Genomic DNA, 8,036 nt, shown 5'->3' with positions numbered 1-8,036 from the left:
TTTTTTATGGAATTTTGGAAAAATTCTAAGACAAAGAGCTTGTTTGGGGGCCACACCAGTGGGCCACAAGCCCTAGGGGCACGGGCACCCCCTGGCCGCGCCACCCAGGCTTGTGGGCCCCACATGCACCCCCTCCACTCATTCTTTCTCTTATCTCCTTCCCCTACTTCCAGAAAAAAAATCGTTCCGCAGTTCAAACCCGTGTTCTTGCTCCTCTTGCTGGGATTTTCAATCTCTTTGCTCAAATCACCGTTCTTCGAACTATTTCGGGAAAATTACTCCTTGGTAAGTGACCCCTCCATTGGTCCAACTAGTTTTTGCTCTAGTGCCTTATACTCCGCGTATTTTTGCTGCCTTGGTGACCATGTTCTTGAGCTTTGCATGCTGATTTTAGCTGGTCCCAAGTAGTTTTGATGTGTAATGTGGTCTCTAGGAACTTGTGGGAGTAGTTGTTACGAGTTTCGTTGAGCCTTATTCACTTTTCCTTAGAATCACTATAAATTTCAGAAATTTTCAGAGATAGAAAAGGGAAAATATGAGGAGGTTCTTGAGAGGCTCTTCAAGCGGTGACCCCAAGGATGATGGAAGTGAGAAGAAGCCCAAGTATCTGGTCCCTCGAGTCGCAGAAGTTCGAGCTTGCGAATGGCCAAGCGACGTGTTCTTACGCGTCGATGGAATTTATGAGGACTTCTATCACTTGGTGGAAAACGCAGGCCTTACCGCCTTCGTTGAAGATAAGTGTCCGCAATACCTCTTCCTCACTAATATCTTCGTACACAGCATTAACTTCTATCCGAGGAAGAATCCTCCTATGGTTGAGTTCAAACTTTATGATATCCCCCAGCGCATGTCACTCCAAGATTTTTGCAATGTTTGCAAATTACCTTACGTTGGGGATATTCATGAACCTCGTCCACGGGACTTGGAAGCTTTCATTGGTACAATTTCTGTAGGAGAGAAGAGAGGAGTGTCTTGCGCTAGAGATGCTAGCATTCATTTTCCCGTGCTTCGGTACTTCTCACTTTTTTGGGAAAATGTTTGATTGGTCGTGGGAAAGCTGGGTCACTTAGTTCCCCAGATCTTGCGGTCTTGCGCGAAGCCCTCTATAATGATAAAACTTATAGTTTGGGCGATATAGTAGCTCAACGGTTGAACCTAAACCGTTCTAAAGGTGTTGTCTATGGAGGTATCTATGCTACTCGTCTTGCTAGACACTTTGAGATACCTATTAGACTAGAGGAGGAAGAAGAGGTTCTTCTTCCCGAGAGATATCTAGATTACGATAGCATGGTTCGCCATGACTTTCTTGATAGAGATATAAATAGAAAGATGATTTATAACCTGGTATTTAGTCGGGGTACTCGTGAGACTATTACTTTGCCTGCTCCTTCTTTGTTCAATCTTCATGCAGGCAGGTACATTATTATGCCATCGGACATCTACGCATATTGGGGCTTAGCCCAACCACAGGTGCCCGTGCCCGAGCCACCAGTCGAGTACCAGACGCCAATTTATCAGTGGGAGCCAGAGGAGCTCACACAGCAGTGGCATCCTCAGTCCACTCCAGAGTATCCCGGAGCTGGTTATTTCCCTCCTTGGGAGTAGACCAACTTAGGCCAAAAGCCTAAGTTGGGGGAGTACGTGTTCTCACCGACTTTACATTCTTGCTTATGCTTTCACTTTGTTAGCCGGTGTTCACACTTTGCCACTGTATCATCCATGCTAGTTTATTTTCTTTTTCTTGTTTTCTTATCGTGTGTCTGTCTAGTTTGAGAAAACCCAAAAAGATTTTCTTTTTCTTCTTTTTTCCCGTGTAAATAGTTTTCTTTTTCTTTGGGTCAAGGTAGAAGATATTGGTTACAATGTTTAGTGGCTCTTGCATGCATACCTGTTTAGCTTTCAAACAGCCATATTACTTTGTCTTCTCCTTTGTGTTCGCCTGCAGATTCCAGCTTTAGTCCAATGCACGAGTACGCTTATTATTGTTCACATCATTCGGGCGTGCAAGTGAAAGGCAATAATGACGATATATGATGAAGTGACTGAGCCAGGAAAAGCTGGTATGAACTCGATCTATTTTGTTTTTGTAAATATGACTAGCTCATCATGCCTGATTCAGCTTTGTCGTGAGAGAAACATGTTTGCAATGACAACTTAGAGATCATAGTTGCTTATGGCATGCTTACTTAGCTAGGAGCTCATAATGGTTTGTCTTCGATGCCCACATGAATGTTGAGATGACTATGATGTAGTATGATAGGATGGTATCCTCCTTTGAATGATTCAAGTGGCTTGACTTGGCGCATGTTCATGCATGTAGTTGAAACAAAATCAACATAGCCTCTATGATGTTCATGTTCATGGTGAATTATGTCCTACTCATGCTTGCACTCAATGTTAGTTAACCTCAATGCATTTTGATGACTGTTCTCGCTCGCTAGTTGGTCGCTTCCCAGTCTTTTGCTAACCTTCCCTTGTACTAAGCGGGAATGCTGCTTGTGCATCCACCTCCATAAACCCAAAGTTGTTCCATGTGAGTCCACCATACCTACCTATATGCGGTACCTACCTGCCGTTCCAAGTAAATTTGCATGTCCCACTCTCTAAACCTTCAAGAAATAATCGGTTTTGCATGCCCGAACCGCTCATGTGGTGACAGGGGGCTATTGGTATCTTCCATGCTAGCCGTGTTATCCTCGATATGTGTTTATTCACTATCATTCACGAGAAAGGGGCCAGTAATTGGAATTTCCAGTTCCATGCTCAAATCAAAAATATAATTGCAAACAAAACTCCCCGAGGATTGATGTTTGTATGGATGGTACCCGAGGATTCGACTAGCCGTGGAGTGTGATTGATTGGTGGTGGGGGGGTCAAAACTTTACTTATCTGTTTGGGAACCGCCTATAACATGTGTAGCATGGAAGATGTTGAGAACTCTTAGTCATTGCGTTGACAATGAAAGCATGCCACCCAAAATTATTATCTTTGTTTTCAAAGCTTAAGCTCTGGCACCTCTGCAAATCAAAGCTTCCCTCTGCGAAGGGCCTGTCTATTTATGTTCCTGTTGAGTCACCATCCTCTGATAAAGCACCAATTACAGAGCACCTCTGTCATTTTTATGCTTTGCTTTTAACTGTGTTGAGTATGACTATGACTGGATCTTCATTGCCTTGAGTTACAATGTTCAGTCAGCCCTTGGTCTTTGAAGGTGCTCTGCATTTATGTTTTGCGGTCTCAGAAAGAGCTAGCGAGATACCACCTGTTCGTACTTCTTCATGTTGTTTTGATTGAAGTGTTGACATTTGAGGCTTATTATTATTTGCTCGCTAGCTGATTATTCCATTGATATGAGTTTACCGTGAGACCTAGATGTCATTTGCTTTTGTGGTTTACTTGTGATCTTGCTGAAATTCTGGTTGTGAGTTAGACATAGTTGCAACAACAAGATCAAACAGAGTTCGTCAAAGTTTTTCTTTTGTCTCTCTCAGTTTGTCAACTAAGTTGCTTGAGGACAAGCAAGGATTTAATCTTGGGGGAGTTGATACGTCTCCGTCGTATCTACTTTTCCGAATCTTTTGCCCTTGTTTTGGACTCTAACTTGCATGATTTGAATGGAACTAACCCGGACTAACGTTGTTTTCAGCAAAATTACAATGGTGTTGTTTTTGTGCAGAAATAAAAGTTCTCAGAATGTCCTGAAAATTTACGAATAATTTTTCTGGAATAAAAGAAAAATACATGCACAAAGATCCACCGGAGGGGGTGTGCCAGTGGGCCACAAGCCCCTGGGCCACGGCCACCCCCTAGGCCGCGCCGTGAGGGCTTGTGGGGCCCACGTGGCACTACCGCCCCCAAACTCAGCTCTATTTATTCCGTCTCGCCCAGAAAAAACCAGAGAGAAGGATTCATCGCGTTTTATGATACGGAGGCGCCGCCACCTCATGTTCTTCATCTGGAGGGCAGATCTGGAGTCCGTTCCGGGCTCCGGAGAGGGGAAATCGTCGCCATCGTCATCACCAACCTTCCTCCATCGACAATTCCATGATGCTCTTTACCGTTCGTGAGTAATCTCATCGTAGGCTTGCTGGACGGTGATGAGTTGGATGAGATCTATCATGTAATCGAGTTAGTTTTTGACGGGGATTGATCCCTAGTATCCACTATATTCTAGATTGATGTTGCTACTACTTGGCTATGCTTAATGCTTGTCACTAGGGCCCGAGTGCCATGATTTAAGATCTGAACCTATTATGTTGTCGCCAATATATGTATGTTTTAGATCCTATCTTGCAAGTTGTAGTCACCTACTATGTGTTATGACCCGGCAACCCCCGAGTGACAATAGCCGGAACCACTCCAGGAGATGACCATAGTATGAGGAGTTCATGTATTCACCACGTGTTAATGCGTTGGTCCGGTTCTTTATTAAAAGGAGAACCTTAATATCCCGTAGTTTCCATTAGGACCCCGCTTCCACGGGAGGGATGGACAATAGATTTCATGCAAGTTCTCTTCCGTAAGCACGTATGACTACATACGGAATACATGCCTACATTAGATTGACGAACGGGAGCTAGTTAGTTATCTCTCCGTGTTATAGTTGTTACATGATGAATCACATCCGGCACACTCATCCATCACCGATCCATTGCCTACGAGTCTTTTACTACTGGTCCTTGCTACGTTACTTGTCCAGCTTGTCCCTTGCTACGAAAGGGATTGGGCCACTTTGCTATTACTGTCGCGACTGCTTTTACTCTGTTGTTACTACTCTGCTGCTGCTACTTTTTACTTGTTGCAAGACTTTTTCGACACCGTTGTCGGGGAAGAATAGTTCCCCGTCCACGTGCAACTTACTGGCGCCATTGATACAACAGTTAGGAATAGTGTGCCCTCAACAGATCTGTTTCTGACATCGTTGCTATCATACTACTTTGCTACTGATACTTTGCTTGCAGACACTAATCTTTCAGGTGTGGTTGAATCTGACAAACTCAGCTGCTAATACTTGAGAATATTCTTTCGCTTCCCTTTGTCGCGAATCAATAAATTTGGGTTGAATACTCTACCCTCGAAAACTGTTGCGATCCCCTACACTTGTGGGTTATCAAGCGGTTCGGGCAAGCAAAACAGATTATTTCTTAAAGGTTAAGAGAGTGGCACAGGAAAATTTACTTGGAACGGCAGGTAGATACCGCATATAGGTAGGTATGGTGGATTCATATGGAACAACTTTGGGTTTATGGAGGTGGATGCACAAGCAGTATTCCCGCTTAGTACAAGTGAAGGCTAGCAGAAGACTGGGAAGCGACCAAGTAGAGAGCGACAACAGTCATCAAAATGCATCGAGATTAACTCACGTTGAGTGCAAGCATGAGTAGGACATAAATCACCATGAACATGAACATCATAGAGGCTATGTTGATTTTGTTTCAACTACATGCGTGAACATGCGCCAAGTCAAGCCACTTGAATCATTCAAAGGAGGATACCATCATATCATACTACAACACAGTCATCTCAACATTCATGTGGGCATTGATACGTCTCCATCGTATCTACTTTTCAGTACTCTTTTTCCCTTGTTTTGGACTCTAATTTGCATGATTTGAATGGAACTAACCCGGACTGACGCAGTTTTCAGCAGAATTGCCATGGTGTTGTTTTTGTGCAGAAACAAAAGTTCTCGGAACGTCCTGAAAAATTACGGAGTATATTTCTGGAAAATATGAAAAATACTTGCGCAAAGATCCACTGGAGGGGATGGTCCAGTGGGCCACAAGCCCTGTAGCCGCCGCCCCCCTTGGTGGCGGCTACCAAGCTTGTGGGGCCCACGTGGCTCTGCCGCCCCCAATTCCAGCGTTATTTATTCCCTTTCGTCCCAAAAAAAATAAAGAGAGAAGATTTCATCGCGTTTTCGATCTAGAGGCGCCGCCACATCCCGTTCTTCATTTGGAGGGCAGATCTGGAGTCCGTTTTGGGCTCCGGATCAAGGAGATCGTCGCCATCGTCATCACCAACCTTCTTCCCTCTCCAATTCCATGAAGCTCTTCATCGTTCATGAGTAATCTATTCGTAGGCTCACTGGGCGGTGATGAGTAGGATGAGATCTATCATGTAATCGAGTTAGTTTTGATGGGGATTGATCCCTAGTATCCACTATGTTCTGAGATTGATGTTGCTACTACTTTGTCATGCTTAATGCTTGTCACTAGGGCCTGAGTGCCATGATTTCAGATCTGAAATTATTATGTTGTCACCAATATATGTGCGTTTTAGATCCGATCTTGCAAGTTGTAGTTACCTACTATGTGTTATGATCCAGCGACCCCGGAGTGACAATAACCGGAACCACTCCCGGTGATGACCATAGTTTGAGGAGTTCATGTGTTCACCAAGTGCTAATGCGTTGTTCCGGTTCTTTATTAAAAGGAGAACCTTAATATCCCGTAGTATCCTTTTGGACCCCGCTGCCACGGGAGGGGTGGACAATACATGTCATGCAAGTTCTTTTCCCTAAGCACGTATGACGACACACGGAATGCATGCCTACATCACATTGACGAACGGGAGCTAGCCATATGTCTCTCCGTGTTATAACTGTTGCATGATGAATATCATTCGACAAATCACTGACCCATTGCCTACGAGTTTGTCCCACTACTGTTGCTTCTACTGTTACTTGTTTTGCTCAGCTTCTGTTACTACTGTTGCTACTGATGTTACTTGCTACTGTTGCTACTTGCTACTGCTGTCCCTACTGTTGTTCCTTGCCACTGTTGTTGCTCGTTACACTGCTGCTACCTGCTACATTACTTTTTCTCGCACCGTTGCCGAGAAAGAATATTTCCCATCCACGAGCAACTTCTGGCGCCATTGATACAACAGTTAGAAATAGTCTGCCGTCATCAGATCGTTTCTAACACCGTTGTTATCATACTACTTTGTTGTTGATACTTTGCTTGCAGACACTAATCTTTCAGGTGTGGTTGAATCTGACGCATTCAGCTGCTAATACTTGAGAATATTCTTTCACTTCCCGTCGTGCGAACCAACAAATTTGGGTTGAATACTCTACCCTCGAAAACTGCCGCGATCCCACACGCTGGTGGGCCATTGCAAGACAATTCCTAATTGTTGAGCAAAGGGGACGAGCACTTTTCTGGCTCCGTCGCCGTGGAGGCATCAAGTCAGGAATAGTTGCACGTCAGCAGGCATCCAAGACAAACCATTATAAGCTCCTAGCTAAGTAAGCATAGCATAAGCAACTATGATCTCTAAGTTGTCATTGCAAACATGTTTCTCTCACAAAAAAGCTGAATCAGGCATGATGAGTTAGTCATACTTACAAAAACAAAATAGATTGAGTTCCTACCAGCTTTTCTAGGCTCAGTCACTTCCTCATATATCGTTATTATTGCCTTTCACTTGCACGACCGAATGATGTGAACAATAATATGAGTGCTCGTGCATTGGACTAAAGCTGGAATCTGCAGGCAAACACAAAGGAGAAGACAAAGTAATATGGCTCTTTAACAGATAAACAAATATGCATGCGAGAGCCACTAAGCATTGTAACCATTATCTTCTACCTTGACCCAAAGAAAAAGAAAACTATTTACACGTGAAAGCTCCCAACAAGCAAAAGAAGAACAAGAGAATATTTTTGGGTTTTCTCAAACTAGACAGACACATGAAAGGAAAAACGAGAAAAAGAAAATAAACTAGCATGGATGATACAGTGGCAAAGTGCAAACACCGGCTAACAAAGTGATAGCATAAGCAAGAATGTAAAGTCGGTGAGAACACGTACTCCCCAAGCTTAGGCTTTTGACCTAAGTTGGTCTACTCCCAAGGAGGGAAATAACCAGCTCCGGGATACTCCGGAGTGGACTGGGGATGCCACTGCTGTGTGAGCTCCTCTAGCTCCCACTGATAAACTGGCGTCCGGTACTCGACTGGTGGCTCAGGCACGGGCACCTGTGGTTGGGCTAGGCCCCAATATGCGTAGATGTCCGAGGGCATAATAATGT

Source organism: Hordeum vulgare, chromosome 2H (assembly GCF_904849725.1).
Source record: "Hordeum vulgare subsp. vulgare chromosome 2H, MorexV3_pseudomolecules_assembly, whole genome shotgun sequence".
Classification (NCBI taxonomy): domain Eukaryota; kingdom Viridiplantae; phylum Streptophyta; class Magnoliopsida; order Poales; family Poaceae; genus Hordeum; species Hordeum vulgare.
This window is presented reverse-complemented; position numbering follows the sequence as displayed.